The following is a 15,277-nucleotide window of genomic DNA, read 5'->3' on the forward strand; positions in this document are numbered from 1 at the left end:
GCTCATCAAGGTACTGACATGTGAGTATGCCAATATATTAAGAAGACACATTTTATTGACATATATAAATTGGGTTTTCCCTTAGGGCTGTGAGCTCTATAGTCTCTGGTTCTAATCACCCTCAGCAGAATCAGGTTTTAGTTCCGTGTCATGGAATGGACCTTAAGTCAAATCAGATATTGGTTGGTTTATATTACCAACAGTGTACGTAACACACACACACACACACACACACACACACACACACACACACGCACACAAAATATACTCATATACATAGACACAGACGCAAAAGCACACACTCATACACATAGCATATCTTACAGTCAGGACAAGATTGCAGATCAAACACTTGGTGGCTGAAATGGTGTTTATATTTTTTTGGTAGGTTTCAGAGTTCCTTCGTGAACCAAAGATACCATTCTGTGGGGTAAAAACTCTAGATAGGCAACAAACCGACTTCTCCATATTCAATACAATGGGTACGTGTAGTCTTCAGCAACAAACCCTTGCCACCAGACTGTGTAGAATTCTGTATAGTCTTGGGGGCAGCCTGAGTTGCTTGGAATTCCTGCACAATGCCTTTGTCCAACAACTCATTTAGAATTGAGCCAGTCCCAGTAGTGGGAGTTTTATTTAGTGGCAAGCGAAGGCTCTCAGTTATGGGCTCTGTCTCAGCCACTGTTTGTTGATTATTTTAGATTCGCTTCATATACATCTGTATTTTTGGAAGCATCCACCATATTAAGTTTCATATTAACTGTCAAATTTCTCTTAATTTTATATCTTACCCCCAATATTCTTTCTATTGTGCCCTTCTCCTCTGCCTGCCCCTTGATACCTTCATTTCCCCACACCCCATCCATCCAAAACTATCTATTCTCCTTTCCTAGGGAATTTATTGTACCTTGCCCCTGCAAAGCACATACTCCAGTTTCTTACTCTCTCCCTAACCTCTGTGTCTTTATGTGTTGTAGCATGATTGTCATTTAAATAATAGCTAATGTCGACTTCCTAGTAAATCCATACTATATTTGTGTTTCTGGGTCTGATTTGCCTAATTAAGGTTTATTTTATCTAGCTCCATCTATTAATTTGGCAAATTTCAGGATTTCATTTTTTTAATGGCTAAGTAATATTCCATTATAAAGATGAGTCATGTATGCATTGTCTTTCTCCTGTTGAATATTTAGAGTATTTTCAAAGTTGGGCTATTGGGAATAGCAGTGAAATGAACATGGTTCAGGAAGTGTCTCTGTGGTAAACTGTTCATTGTCTATATGCCCAGGAGTGGTATGGCATAGGTGCATCATGAAGCAGGTCAATTTTCATCCTACTGAGGAATCATAGCATGGATTTTCATGGTCTTGAAAGTATTTTGACTCTTTTCTTTTTTGTAATTTATTTTTATTGGTTATTTTATGTGTTTACATTTCAAATGTGGTCCCCTTTTTTCCCTCTCCCATCCCAACTTCCCCTACCCCTGCTTCTATGAGGAAGTTCTCACTCCCACCCACCCACTCCTACCTCAACAACCTGGCATTCCCCAACACGGGGGAAATAAGATTTCACAAGACCAAGGACTTATTCTCCTATTGATGCCAGACAATGCCATTGTCTGCAACAAATGAGACTGGTGCATGGTTTCCTCCATGTGTATTCTTTGATTGTAGGTTTAGTCCTCGGGAGCTCTGCAGGTTCTGGTTGATTATTGTTGTTCTTCCTATGTGGTAGCAAACTCCTTTAGAAACTTCAGTCCCTTTTTAAACTCCTCCATTGGGGTCCTCATGCTCAATCCCATGGCTAGCTGCAAGCATCCCCATCTGTTTAAGTAAGGCTCTGGCAGAGCCTCTCAGGAGATATCTAAATCAGGCTCCTGTCAGACAGCACTTCTTGGCATTAGCAATAGTGACTAGGTTTGGTGGTTGCATATGGAATTGATCCTCAGGTCGGGCAGTCTCTGGATGACCTTTCCTTTAGTTTTTGCTCTACTTTTTGTCCCTTTATTTCCTCCCATGAGTATTTTGCTCCACCTTCTAAGAAGGACTAAAGAATACACATTTTGGTCTACCTTCTTCTTGAACTTCATATGGTCTGTGAATTGTTTCTTCAGTCTTCCAAGCTTTTAGGCTAATATCCACTTATCAGTGAGTTCATACCATGTGTGTTCTTTTGTGACTTGTTCCCTCATTCAGGATATTTTCTAATTCTACACATTTGCTTAAGAATTTCATGTAGCCATTGTTTTTAATGGCTAAGCAGTACTCTTATTTTGAAATGTACCATATTTTCTGTATCCATTCCTCTGTTGAAGGACATCTGAGTTCTTCACAGCTTCTGGCTATTATTAATAAGGCTGCTATGAACATAGTGGAGCATGTCTCTTTGTTATACGTTGGAGCATATTTTGGGTGTATGCCCAGGAGTGGTATAGCTGGGTCCTCAGATAGTACTATGTCCAGTTTTCTGAGGAACCGCCAGACTGATTTCCAGAGTGGTTGTACCAGCTTGCAATTCCACCAAAAATGGAGAAGTGTTCCTCTTTCTCTACATCCTCGCCAGCCTCTGGTATCACCTGACTTTTTGATCTTAGCCATTCTAACTAGTGTGAGGTGGTATCTTAGGGTTCTTTTGACTTGCATTTCCCTGATGACTAAGGATGTTGAACATTTTTTGGCGCTTCTCGGCCACTTGAGATTTTTCAGTTGAGAATTCTCTGTTTAGCTATGTACCCCACTTTTAATAGGGTTATTTAGTTCTCTGGAGTCTAACTTTTTGAGTTCTTTGTATACTTTGATATTAGCCCTCTATTAGATGTAGGATTTGTAAAGATCTTTCCCCAATCTGTTGGTTGCTATTTTGTCCTATTGACAGTGTCCTTTGCCTTACAGATTATTTGTAATTTTATGAGATCCCATTTGTCAATTCTTGATCTTAGAGCATAAGCCATTGGTGTTCTGTTCAGGAAATTTTCCCCTGTGCCTATGTGTTTTAGGCTCTTTTCCAGTTTCTCTTCTATTATTTTGACTGTATCTGGTTTTATGTAGAAGTGTTTGATCTACTTGGACTTAAGCTTTGTATAGGGTGATAAGCATGGATCGATCTGCATTCTTCTACATGCTGACCTCCAGTTGAACCAGCACCATTTGTTGAAAATGTTGTCTGTTTTCCATTGGATGATTTTAGCTCCTTTGTCAAAGATCAAGTGACCATAGGTGTGTGGGTTCATTTCTGGGTCTTCAGTTCTATTCCATTGATGTACCTACCTGTCTCTGTATCAATACCATGAAGTTTTTCCTCATTGTAATTCAGCTTGAGGTCAGGGATGGTGATTGTTGGGAATAGTTTTTGCTATCCTGTTTTGTTTTTTTTTATTCCAAATGAATTTGAAAATTGTTCTTTCCAACTCTATGAAGAATTGAGTTGAAATCTTGATGGGGATGGCATTGAATATACAGGTTGCTTCCTTCTTCTACTTTTTTCTTTTGCTTAGGCATTCTGTGTTCTAGGCATATGGAATTTTAAAATTATTACTTTCATGGTATAAAGTAGCCAATATGAAGTGACAGTTAGCTGAACTTGGCGCACACATTACTGGTCTAACCAATAGTCAGTCATATGTAGGGAAGGAGTACATACAGTCCTATTCAGTCCTGCTGAATTATTTCACATTGCTGGATTCTGGAGTACACACACTCTTTGTCTTTAATTGTGTACCCACTGAAAACCTCCTATGGTAAAATGATACCCCTGGCTGCAGAGAGACCATCATTACGCTCAGTGAGTTATTGTACAAATGTATAAATGTGGAGAGACATTTATAATGAGGAGGTTACGGTATGATAAAGGTAGGAGAAAGAAAAATGTGGATGGTGACAATAATCAAATGCATGATATAAATGTGGTAAAGTAGTTCTTTTTTCATTTTTTTAAATGAAAGTGGCAAATATTGATGTGTTATACCAAGTTGGGTCAGAGGGGATAGAAATTAGATGAGAAAGTGCTGGCCACCTGAAGATAAGAATCTGAGTTTAGTTTTCAGCATCTGCCTAAAATAACAAGGCTTGCTCATGTGTACTTGTAATCTCGGTGCTTGACTGCTTGGCAGTGGAGACTGATAGATTCACTAGTTCTTGGTAGCCCAGAATTGTTGTTAAGTTACAGACCTAAGAGAACCTCTACTTAAGTAAGAAGGGTCTGTGGATCCAGAGGGATATAACAGGAGTTGACCTCTGACCTCTATTTATATAAACACAAATATGTGTGCTAATATACATGAGTATGCCAAATAACGGTTTAATAGTAGCAAATTAATAAAATGACTGCATGCACCTTGTCATAAAAAGGAAGATGGATGAACCAATGCTAGTACGTGTAAAATATAAACACCGCCTTGATTAGAAATAATGTGTATTAGATGTTACATACTTATATTCCCAGTATTCTGTATTCAGTAGACAGAAGCAGAAGAAACAATCTCATAGGTAGCATCTTGTCAGAAAAGGTAGAAGCACGTATAGATTGTTTGGGAAGATGTGTTTCATATGCACAACTTAGATTGTGTGTGTGTGTGCAAGGAATTTAAAAATATCCTGTGGATGTATGTAAGTGAGATTAATGTGATACTAAGAATCTAGAAGTCCCATGCCCCTACTAGATTAGCGCTATAGTAAAATCTGGACTTTTGTAAAACATTTTATAGGACTTTCTACTTGTAAAACATCCTCTTTTTAGATCTCAGCACCTTTACAAACTGTTAGATACCTTTGTTTTTTCTTATGCAAGCTTTTAAAAAATTAATCATTCCATTCATTTGCATCTCAAATGATATCCAGCTTCCTGGTTAGCACCTCTATAATCCCTCCATCTGATGATATGCCACTTCCCACAAAGATTTTTAAAAACATTTTGTTGTTGTTATTCTTGTGCTATAAATTTTGCTTGTGTGTGGTTTACTAACAAAGAGTTAAAGTTTACTCTTTTTTTAAAAAAAAAGAATTTTTATTGATCTTGCTTAATAATCATATTACATGAAGAACATAAGTATATGTTTACAAACTAACATAACATGCTGAATAATGGTATATTTTTTCTAATTATGAGAACATGAAAAATATATTGATTTTGTAATGATTGCTGTCAAATCACTAAATTTTCAAGGGTCATTTTTGATTTTGTAATGCTATTTAATATTGTAATTTTTTTCTTTTAAAAATTAGCTGTTGGACTGAAGAGTCATTAATCTAAAAGAATTTCTATATAATTTCTTCATCAGCAATAGTAAGGGAAATTTTTGCAATTCTTTTTATTTGTAACACGTGAATTATGTGGCAGAATTGAATAGAATGTAGAAGCTTAAGAAATAACTTAATTAGTGAGGCTGCATTTCTTCACCCATCTGCATCTTCTGGAGAGAACAGGAATGGGCAAGGCACTTGCATAGTCCCAATGTACCAGACAAATTAATTTGCATTATTTTTCACTTTTCTCGGGAGAGCAACTCTGGGGAGAAATATTTTATTTCAGAATTTAGGAACTCAGATGTGCTCTAATTTTTCTCTAAGTCATGCTGGAAAGTGTCAGATTCTGAAAACTATAATATTTTTCTAGAACAATATTCATTAAATTTAACAGCGAGATAGCTCAGTGAGACGCTCCTCTCTGTGCTAAAGCAAAGCGAATTCTCCAGAAATTTGTGGAATCCGCTTAGATTTTTTTTTATAGTTATTTTTGAACATTTTAAAAGTCAAAGTGCAGAAGAAGAGGAGGAAGCAGTGATTTTGAAGAATAAGAAGCATTTGGATTGGTTTGTCTCTTACAGGTTTCCTTGTTACTTATTTAATATATTTGTTGTATTATAGTTTTTTCTTTAAAATCAAGTTTTATATTTAAATGTAACTTTACCACATTATCCCTTACCTTTGCTCTCTCCATTAATACCCTTGTAATCCTCCCCACATCTCCGTACCCTCAAGTTTATTACCTCTTTTTCTTTGATTGTTTAGTATACACATATGTATGTATATGTATACACACACATACACACAGACAACTTAAAGTGTCCATTTTTGTTTTATGTGTATATATGAAAATTCTGAATTGCACAAGTAGTTATTGGTCTTAACCGCTCTCCAGTTGGACTTAAGGCACACTCAGCAGGAGGGAAATCATGCTTGGTACTGGAAACTTAGACAAATCCCCTGGGCTTGTATATTGTCTTTCTTATAGATTGTATGTTGTTGGAGGAGGAGCTGTCAAATAATAACTGAAGTTAGTGTGACTAGATAGTGCATGTATAAAGCATAGAAACTACTCCAAACTAGAAGTCCTTATTATTTCTGCACAATTAGTCAGTTTCAAAGATTCTGACCAGTGATCCAAGCCTTACTTGTGGTATCCCAGGTAATTTCCCCTGTCTCACTGTATGCAAGACAATATGGTCAGAGAGAGAGAGAGAGAGAGAGAGAAAGGAAAATTATGATAAATAACTCTCAGGATGCAGTTATAAATGACTATTTCTAGCCCAGGTAACCTTTGACTTATTAGTCACTTTGAAAGAAGTCATCTGTCATGATAAAAGGGTCACCTGCGGAACAAGAAAATAAAAAGCCTAGGGACTACTCCTCTATCAGAAAGCAGGATTCAAGAAAGTCTCCTCAGACTCTTAACTGGAGCTTATGCCATTATTGTACCTATTTAAACATTTTGATAGCCCTGACCTAAAATCTCACTAGAACAGCAGTAGACCATCAACTTGAGCTATATACTTTAAGCTGTCCTTACATTCTTGACCCTGGAAATTGCAAAATAATAAATGGAATTTCCACTAACCTGGTAATTTCATATTTAGAAATGGGTAAATAAGCCCTTTACCATTATTGTCTGTTTTCAAAGAAAGATTCAAAATTTATATCTGAATGATTTCCCAATATTTTTTCAGCACTGAAACTGAATTTCTACCCCAAACCAAGATCTGTTACTTTTCCCGTTAAAACAAAAACAACAAAATATAAACAAAACAGGCTGTTTATATAATTTACTGACACACACAAACCAGTCATGCTTCTCTATAGCTAACAGATCCTAGTATGTAGTGTTTTGCTATCAACTCTGGAAGCAGAATAGGCAAAGGCCAGGAGAGCGTTTTCAGATATTGAAGGGAATTTCAGAGATAAATTCTGCTTCTGAAGAACACAGATCTCTCAAAGGAACCTCCACAGTGTTACATAAAGAATAGCAATCAGATATAATTCACTTTTCTTCTATAAAACAGACTGAGCAAATTTTATTTGATCAGAGGGAAGATACTAAAACAGATTTACATGCTTTATAGGATTAATATATTATTGTATAAACATAAAGCCTAAACATAAAAATGTAAAACAAACAAAAAAACCTTGACATATTAATGTAGTTTGTAGGAACAGTGTTGAGAGGTAAGTTACAAGATAGGAAATACTAGAAAGTTGTTTGAAAGGCAGAGTTTGGACTAGAATATTTGTAATTTTACTGGCCTTTTAAAACTGGCAAAATACTGTCGGAAGATTTTGAATGAATGAATGTGATAAGGAGTACGCTGATTCGTTGAGCTGCCGCTGTAGAATGGGTTGCAAATATCACCTTGGGTGATTCAGACAGTTACCCAGAGACCCCTGTCCACTAACCACCATAAGTTACTGGGTAGGGCTACTGTAGAATATAGATTTTCCTACTTTGTTATGGGTGCTCTTGGGAGCCAGTGTTCCAGCAGCAAGCCTTGAAGAAAGTGCTATGGCATTTAGCATCAGTACGTTTTCCTCCTTTATAGTGGTTGCATTAGTGACTTTGAAATGAGTTGATGTGACTTTTAATTCTGTTCTGTGTATACTATTTATAATAAATCGAGTCATGTTTTCTATTAGGAAAAGACTGCTTTCAAAGAAACCTACATTAAAAAATAAACTGCCAGTGTTGTTTAACCCCTTGAGTTATTTATTATAAACTTTTGTTTCTTTGGGTACTGTATATGGGAAATTATATATACCTGAAGAGATTTTTAAAGAGAATTCATTTCTGGAACATAATGAGTAATACATGGATATTAACTTTCATTTCCTTTTAGCAAATGAGAAAACTATTACCCAATGTAATTAGGGTCCTCAAAATTAAGGGAGCACAAAACATGCAGAGAAACCCAAAATCTACATTTTTGTGACTCCTCCGTTTCCGAATCACTACTACACTTTTTCCTATATGGTCTTAATCTACCTGGTTGTGGAAGACATTTTCCACGACTAAAGTAAAGTTATTATAGGAGATATTTTAATTTATATTCTGCGAATATAGTGAAACATAGATGCATCATTCATTACTTAAAAATGCACATGAATAGCACCAAAAATTGACAACATATGTCTATATAAATACACATTTAAGCTGTGCCTTCCTCCTAATTCATAAATCCTAGAAAGAAAACATTATTCAGAACATTTGAAATTCTTAACTGTGCTGCCAACAGAATATTCTGCCAAATCTCAAGCTATAATTTTGGCTTTTAATATCATTGTTTATTTGAAAGAGAAGAAGTTATTTTCTTATTTTATTTGCAGTGTTACTTACCTAATATGTTGTATAAATCACAACCTGATAAAGTAAATGTATTATTTTATAAAAAGAAATATCTTTCACTTCCATTTTTATCCTGCTGTTTCAGTTTCAATGTTCTAAAGACAGATAAGTATGGCACATAGTGACATCATATCCTATTCCAAGATCCTGAAATAGTGTGTAAAAATTGCTTGGTGAATACCAAGGCTGGGTAAAGCTTATGGTTTTATGCATATTTTCTACATGCATTTATATTTTAAAGTCTATCACTGTACTGAAATACTTTTGATAAATATCCAATCTGATGTCCATTGACCCTGAGTATTCAAACACTATCAACTTTGTGATCTTGAATTCCAACTTTTTTATTATCGCATAAAGCATAATTTAATATTCAAACTTTCACTCATTTTTGGAATCTTATTTTTAGCTTAAATCATTATTCTTTAATGAGAAATTCGCCATGGAAAATGCTTTCCAAAGCTGCTTAAGCTGTTGATTTCCAGATCTAGGTAATCATTTTACATACAAGTTCAGGGAAGTATTGAGAACTTTCCTACAGGTAGAAACATATGATGGAAAGTTACACACCAAATGTAAATGAATAAAAATATTACATGTACACATACTTGAGAGGAGGAGGAGGAGGTGGAGGGACAGGAAGAGGGAGAAAGGGGTAGAGAGAGAAAGAGAGGGAGAGCGACAAGGACAGGGATAAAGATAGGGACAGGAAATCTCTTTGAAATGTGTGACTTCAAGTCCAATTGGACAACATAGCAAGACCCAGTCTGTCGAAGGAAACAAACTACAAAGGGGTAAAAAAAATGTCTTCTTATGATCTTTGGAGTATGTGATACTCAGATTTTCTGGCACAGGTATAAAAATCGATTATATATTATGATAAATTGTTTATTTTTAGTTTGCTAATTCTATAAATATTTCCTTGTATATGCTAGGAATTAATAGGTTTAATGTGGGGGCATTTGTTTTATTTTATTTTACTATATTTTTATTACTTTTATTTTACTACAGTCTGGTCATTACCATCTCTCTGTCTGCCCTGTCACAGTTCCACATCCAGTTCCTTCTCCATCCATCTTCCAAGAGGATATCCCTAAAACACACCCCACACCCAAACCAGGCCTCTCCAATCGTTAGGGCCTCAAGTCTCTCCATGATTAGACACATTTTCTGTCACTGAGACCAGAGTAGGCAGTCCTCTTTTGTATATGTGCCTGGGTCCTTGGCCCAGCTATTATATACTGCCTGGTTGGTGGCTCAGTATCTGAGAGATCTCAGCAGCCCAGGTTAATTAAGACTGCTGGTCTTCCTGTGGGGTTGCCCCTCAGCTTCTTCCAGCCTTTTCCTAATTCAACCACAAGGGTGGGTCCCAGACTTCAGTCCATTGGTTGGGTGTAAGTATCTGCTTTTGTCTCAGTCACCTGCTTGTTGGGCCTCTCAGAGGACAGCCATGCTAGGCTCCTGTCTGTAAGCACAACATAGCATCAGCAATAATGTCAGGTCTTGGGGACTCCCCTTGATATGGATCCCAAGTTGGGTTGTCACTGGACCTCCTTTTCCTCAGACTTTTCTCTATTTTTGTCCCTGCAGTTCTTTTGGACAGGAACAATTCTGTGTCAGTGTTTTTGACTGTCTAATGGCAACTTCATTCCTCCACTTGATACCTTGTCTTTCTACTGGATGTTTCTCTACAAGGTCCCTCTCTCCATTGTTGGGCATTTTATCAAGTCCCTCCCTTTGAATCCTAAGAGTCTGCCACTTCCCAGGTCTCTAGAACATTATAAAAGGCCAATCCACCTCCCATCCCTTGAGGTTGCAGATTTCCATTCTTTTTGGTAAACCTTAGGGTTTCTCTCCTGTTCCCCAACATGATACCTGATCATGTTCTCTCTTTTCCTTCCCCCTTCTTTCTCTGCCTAGATCTCTCCCTCCCTCTGCCTTCCCTGATTGCTCTTTTCTCACTCACAAGTGAGATTGAAGAATCTTCACTTAGGCCCTTTGGCTTTTTACCCTTCTTGAGTTCTGTGGATTGTAACCTGTGTGTTCTGTCCTTTTTTGTTGGCTAATATCTACTTATTATTGAGTACATACCATGCATGTTCTTTTGTGTCTAAACTATCTCATTATCATATTTTCAAGTTCCATTCATTTGCCTGCAAAACTCATGATGACCTCATTTTCTTTTCTTTCTTTTCTTTTTCTGATTTGTTTGTGTTTTACTTTTAGTCCTCTCTCTATTTTTTGTTGGATTTTTTTACTTATTTACATTTCAAATGTTATCCCGTTTCCCAGTTTCCTGTTCATAAACCCTCTTTCTCATTCCCCCATTTCCCTGCTCCTTTGAAGGTGTTCCCCCACCCCCACTCCTTCTCACCTCCCTGACATTCCCCTACATTGAGGGATCCAGCTTTGGCAGGACTAAGGGTTTCTCCTCCCATTGGTGCCCAATAAGGCTATTCTCTGCTACATGTGCAGCTGGAGCCATGGGTCAGTCCATGTGTATTCTTTGGTTGGTGGTTTAGTCTCTGAGAGTTTTGCTTGGTTGGTACTCTTGTTCTTAGGGGGTTGAAATCCCCTTCAGCTCCTTTATTCCTTTCTCTAACTTCTCCAATGGGGACCCTGTTCTCAGTTTACTGGTTGCCTGCGAGTTATCCACCTCTGGCAGAGCTTCTCAGGAGACAGCTATATCAGGCTCCTGTCAGCTTGCACTTCTTCTAAACAGTCCCATAGCCCAATCAGGTAGCCACAAATAATATAAAATACCTTGGTGTGACTCTAACAAAGCAACTGAAAGATCTATATTACAAGAACTTTAAGTCTCTTGTGAAAGAAATTGAAGATTTCAGAAGATGGAAAGATCTCCCATGCTCATGGATTTGGAGAATTAATATTGTAAAAATGACCATCTTGTCAAGGGCATGTAGCAGTCTTCAGGTGATATCAAAGGATAGACAGGCAGAGAAAGAAATTAGGAAAATGACACCCTTCACAATAGTCACAGATAATATAAAATACATCAGTGTGACTCTGACCAGGCAAATGATATCCTCATTCTTAATAGCCAAATGGCAATCCATTGTATAAATAAGCTATATTTTCTGGGTCCATTTTTCCATTGTGAGACATCTAGGCTGTTTCCAGCTTCTGGCAATCACAAATAAGGCCACTATGAACATAGTGAAGCACAGGTGGGAATGGTAGGGCATCTTTTGTGTATATGGCCAACGGTAATTTATCTAGTTGGATCTTCAGGTAGATCTCTTCCCAACTTTCTGCACGACCTCCAGATTAATTTCCAGAGTTGTTGTACCAGTTTGCAATAACACTAGCAATGGAGGTGTGTTCCCCTTTCTCCACATCCTTGTCAACATGTTTCTTAAGGGATGTTGTATTGTGGCTACTGGTGTGGAAATTGTAGCACATAGCAGCAGGATTGCTATTTAGATAATAATTGGTATTATTCAAATTGTGATATACAAAATAATACAGATTTAGTCATGAAAAGCAGCCTCTATGATTTATTATGATTGCTGTGGTCTAAATAATCATGAATATTGATTTGCTTTGTAGTAGCCACAGAGAGGTGAATAATCCTTTGTAATGGCCCTCACTAGTCTACAAATCAGACTAAGATACCCTGGGGAAAACAGAGCACAAATAGCTTCCATGTGAATAAATAAGATGTCACATTAACCAAGAATGTTTTTTTAGAAGTTTAACTGAACTCAGTAGAGAGGAAAATGACAACTCATATTTCTTTCAATATTGTGCTGCAATTAACTATATTTTTTCCTATTAAGTCTTTTCTGAAATAAAATACTAAAACCGTCACTACAGACTTCATGACCAAACTATAACCTAAATAATAATAAACGTACTTATAGCCTTTAGATCCAAATGTTTTTATAGAGTTTCCACTAGGTGCTTACCATAGACCTTAGTTGCTTTAATTGTATTTATTTACTTTACCATGTCTATTTACATTGAATTCTAAATAATTATTAGTTTATATAGGTTTGGAAACTATTTCCTGGTTTTCGTAAGTTTATTACATGGTGATTTATTTGCCTATATTTTAATAACCAATATTGGATTTTGCCTAATTTGTACATACTTGTAGCAGGCTAAATGTCACACAGACAGCCCGCAATTTCTTAGGAAAGCACCCTCAATATCATCATTATCCTCATCTCCTCCTCCTCTTCCTCTTCTTCCTCCTCCTCTTTTGCATGAAGTGAATAGCCTCTGTTATATGCCTCCATCAGTGTTCTGTGTTGGCTTAGATTTTTTCTACATCTACTTTACTTAGGGTTCTAGAATGCTTCATTGTCCCTTCTTGCCCACCAATCTAAGGTAGAGGATAAAGATAGCTAATAGGAAAAGAGTGTTGTAGACATGTTTAGAAGTATTTATTTGGGGCAATACAGATATTCCTGGTCAGGATATCAGCAGTCCAGTCGAAAACACCAAACAGGAATCATTAGTGGCAGTCCAATCCAATTGGCACGCACCAAACACCAATCAATAGCATCGACTTGATCCAGAAGTAATCATGAGGCTCCACTGAATTGGCAAGAGTCCGAGGAAATGGCAAGAGTTCAGACTCACTATGGGTCCAGAATTAATCAAGCTGAGAATACAAATACCAAAGACACTATTATCTGATGAACTGCACCAGGATGATTTAACTAGTTATCTGGACACTAGAAGGTGAGAAGTGTAAACCTCTGGTAAATACTTACTTACATTTGAAGGTTACACAGTGCCAATTTATGGAATGAAACAGGAGAATAGATCAAATGGTGCCAGCACTTCAATGTTTAAGAAGGTCTATAAATGTGTGTTTTCTACAAATTGATATGTAGGAAGTGCTTCAAAATCATTCACTTGTATTCAGGACATGTTATCAGTGGAAATAGCTTATAAAAACGGATGGAGTTGTGCAATAACTTTGGATAAAATAAAGACATAATTAAGACAGGGAAATTACAAACAATTCATTGTCTCTCATAATATCCAGTTCTGCATTCCATAGGGTGTTGGAATACACAAAAGAAAGGAGATTAGAGACGCAATTGAAAGGCACACACAAAACTCAGAATTTTGCAAGAGTAGCAAGTGCTATTTCTGCACTCAGAACGAGAGACTGATTTCTCCTTTGTTGATAAGATCAGGCATATTACAATTGAAAAGCCTAAATAGCATGAATGAAAGGGACACTGCAGAAGCAGTTACTATTTTCAGCATTAGGGAAGAGGTCTGGTTGCATTCTGATTACCTAAACCTCATTATGTGCCAACAACTTTTGTTCCTGGTAGAATTCAAATCACAGGGTGGTGTTGTATTTAACAACTTATCCTTCTAGACTATTGTGAGGCTGCGAGTGACGTTTAATTACATTATTGCCAATCATCTGAGGAATGGTAATTATTTGGAACCCTTGGCAAATGGTTCTGATTAAGGCAGCATCCTTTTACAACAGGTCATAAGTTCATATCCTAATCCTGCTAACTTTCTTCTAAAATCTTATATATTCCTTTTGCAAGGGGATAGTTCCACCATTGGAAATAATTATTGTTAAAAACTTGAATAATTTCATGACCGATTCATGCAATGAATTGATTTTGGCCATTATGACCTGGTTGCTGGTCTGTGTGATTTATTTTTGCAAGCCAAGGGAAAAAGTGACCAGGAGACTCCTTTCCTGTAAGATCTGAAGTGCTTTTAATAATTTAGCTAGGCTACTGGCCAACAACTTAGAGGGATGGCTGAAAGCAGTATTTATCTGCCTAAGTGCAGGACGGTTGGTTCCAACAAGTTTACTTAGGCACTGGACTCCTGGTATTTGGTTTGCAAGTAAAGGCCAGTTGCTACACAAGGTGAAAAGCAGTGAAGATTGAATATTTTTCCTTTTAAAGTATAAAATCAAGAGTCTTCTTGGGAAACCACATTGGGATTTTGGCTAAGATGACATATCTGTCTTGCCACAGGAAGAAGACAAGGAAAGTCCAGTATCATAAGAAGCAGCCCTGACCCCCTGCTGAACTCACATTTAACTGAGAGTTTGCTATAAAATTTAGAACCTGTTTTGAGTTTTCTGCTCTTGGATTGATGGCTTTTATTTTATTTATTTTAATTTATTTTCTTTTGTTTGCTACTCTTTATTTTTTTTCTTCATTTAGTTAAATGTTCTTCCTCTTGTGAAGAGTTTTCTTTAAATATCATACGACTTAGCTAGGGTTCAAGCTGAAGTTCCTCCACATAGCCAGGCTGTGCATGTGTGAAAGCTGCTTTACTACACCTACCACTGGGTACAACTGCTTAATATTGCTTGGACAAACAAACTCACTGTTTTCAGATTTTGCGGATTTTAACTATTAAGGTGTTTACAATTGGAGTTAGATTTTTTTTGTCCAAAATGATGAGGTTTTAGTTGTTTCTTTGTTTGTTTTGTTTCTTTGAAGCCTGACACTAACCTGTAAATAATTACTGCTGGCTTAAGTTAGGAGTCTGTCCAAATTGCATACCTGTAAACATACTCTCATACCTCTTCAGAAGTATCTCTCTTTCTTTTTCTTTTACTTTCTTTTTCTCTACTTAGAGTACCCCTCCCCCAAAGTCCTAGTTGAATTCTATACAGCTTCTATTTTTTCTTTTATTGGATATTTTT

At 36.8% G+C, this 15,277-nt stretch overlaps 1 protein-coding gene across 2 annotated transcripts in view; it reads left to right on the plus strand.

Moving 5' to 3' along the window:
- The window catches only part of Mmp16 (matrix metallopeptidase 16), a 243,988-nt gene that overhangs the window by 143,586 nt on the left and 85,125 nt on the right, over positions 1-15,277 (plus strand). The window contains exon 1 of one of the 2 annotated variants that reach the window (XM_039110732.2): positions 12,956-13,317. The gene's annotated coding sequence lies outside the window, so the exon portion shown is untranslated. 2 annotated transcript variants of the gene reach the window in all.

Source organism: Rattus norvegicus, chromosome 5, assembly GCF_036323735.1.
Source record: "Rattus norvegicus strain BN/NHsdMcwi chromosome 5, GRCr8, whole genome shotgun sequence".
NCBI lineage: Eukaryota > Metazoa > Chordata > Mammalia > Rodentia > Muridae > Rattus > Rattus norvegicus.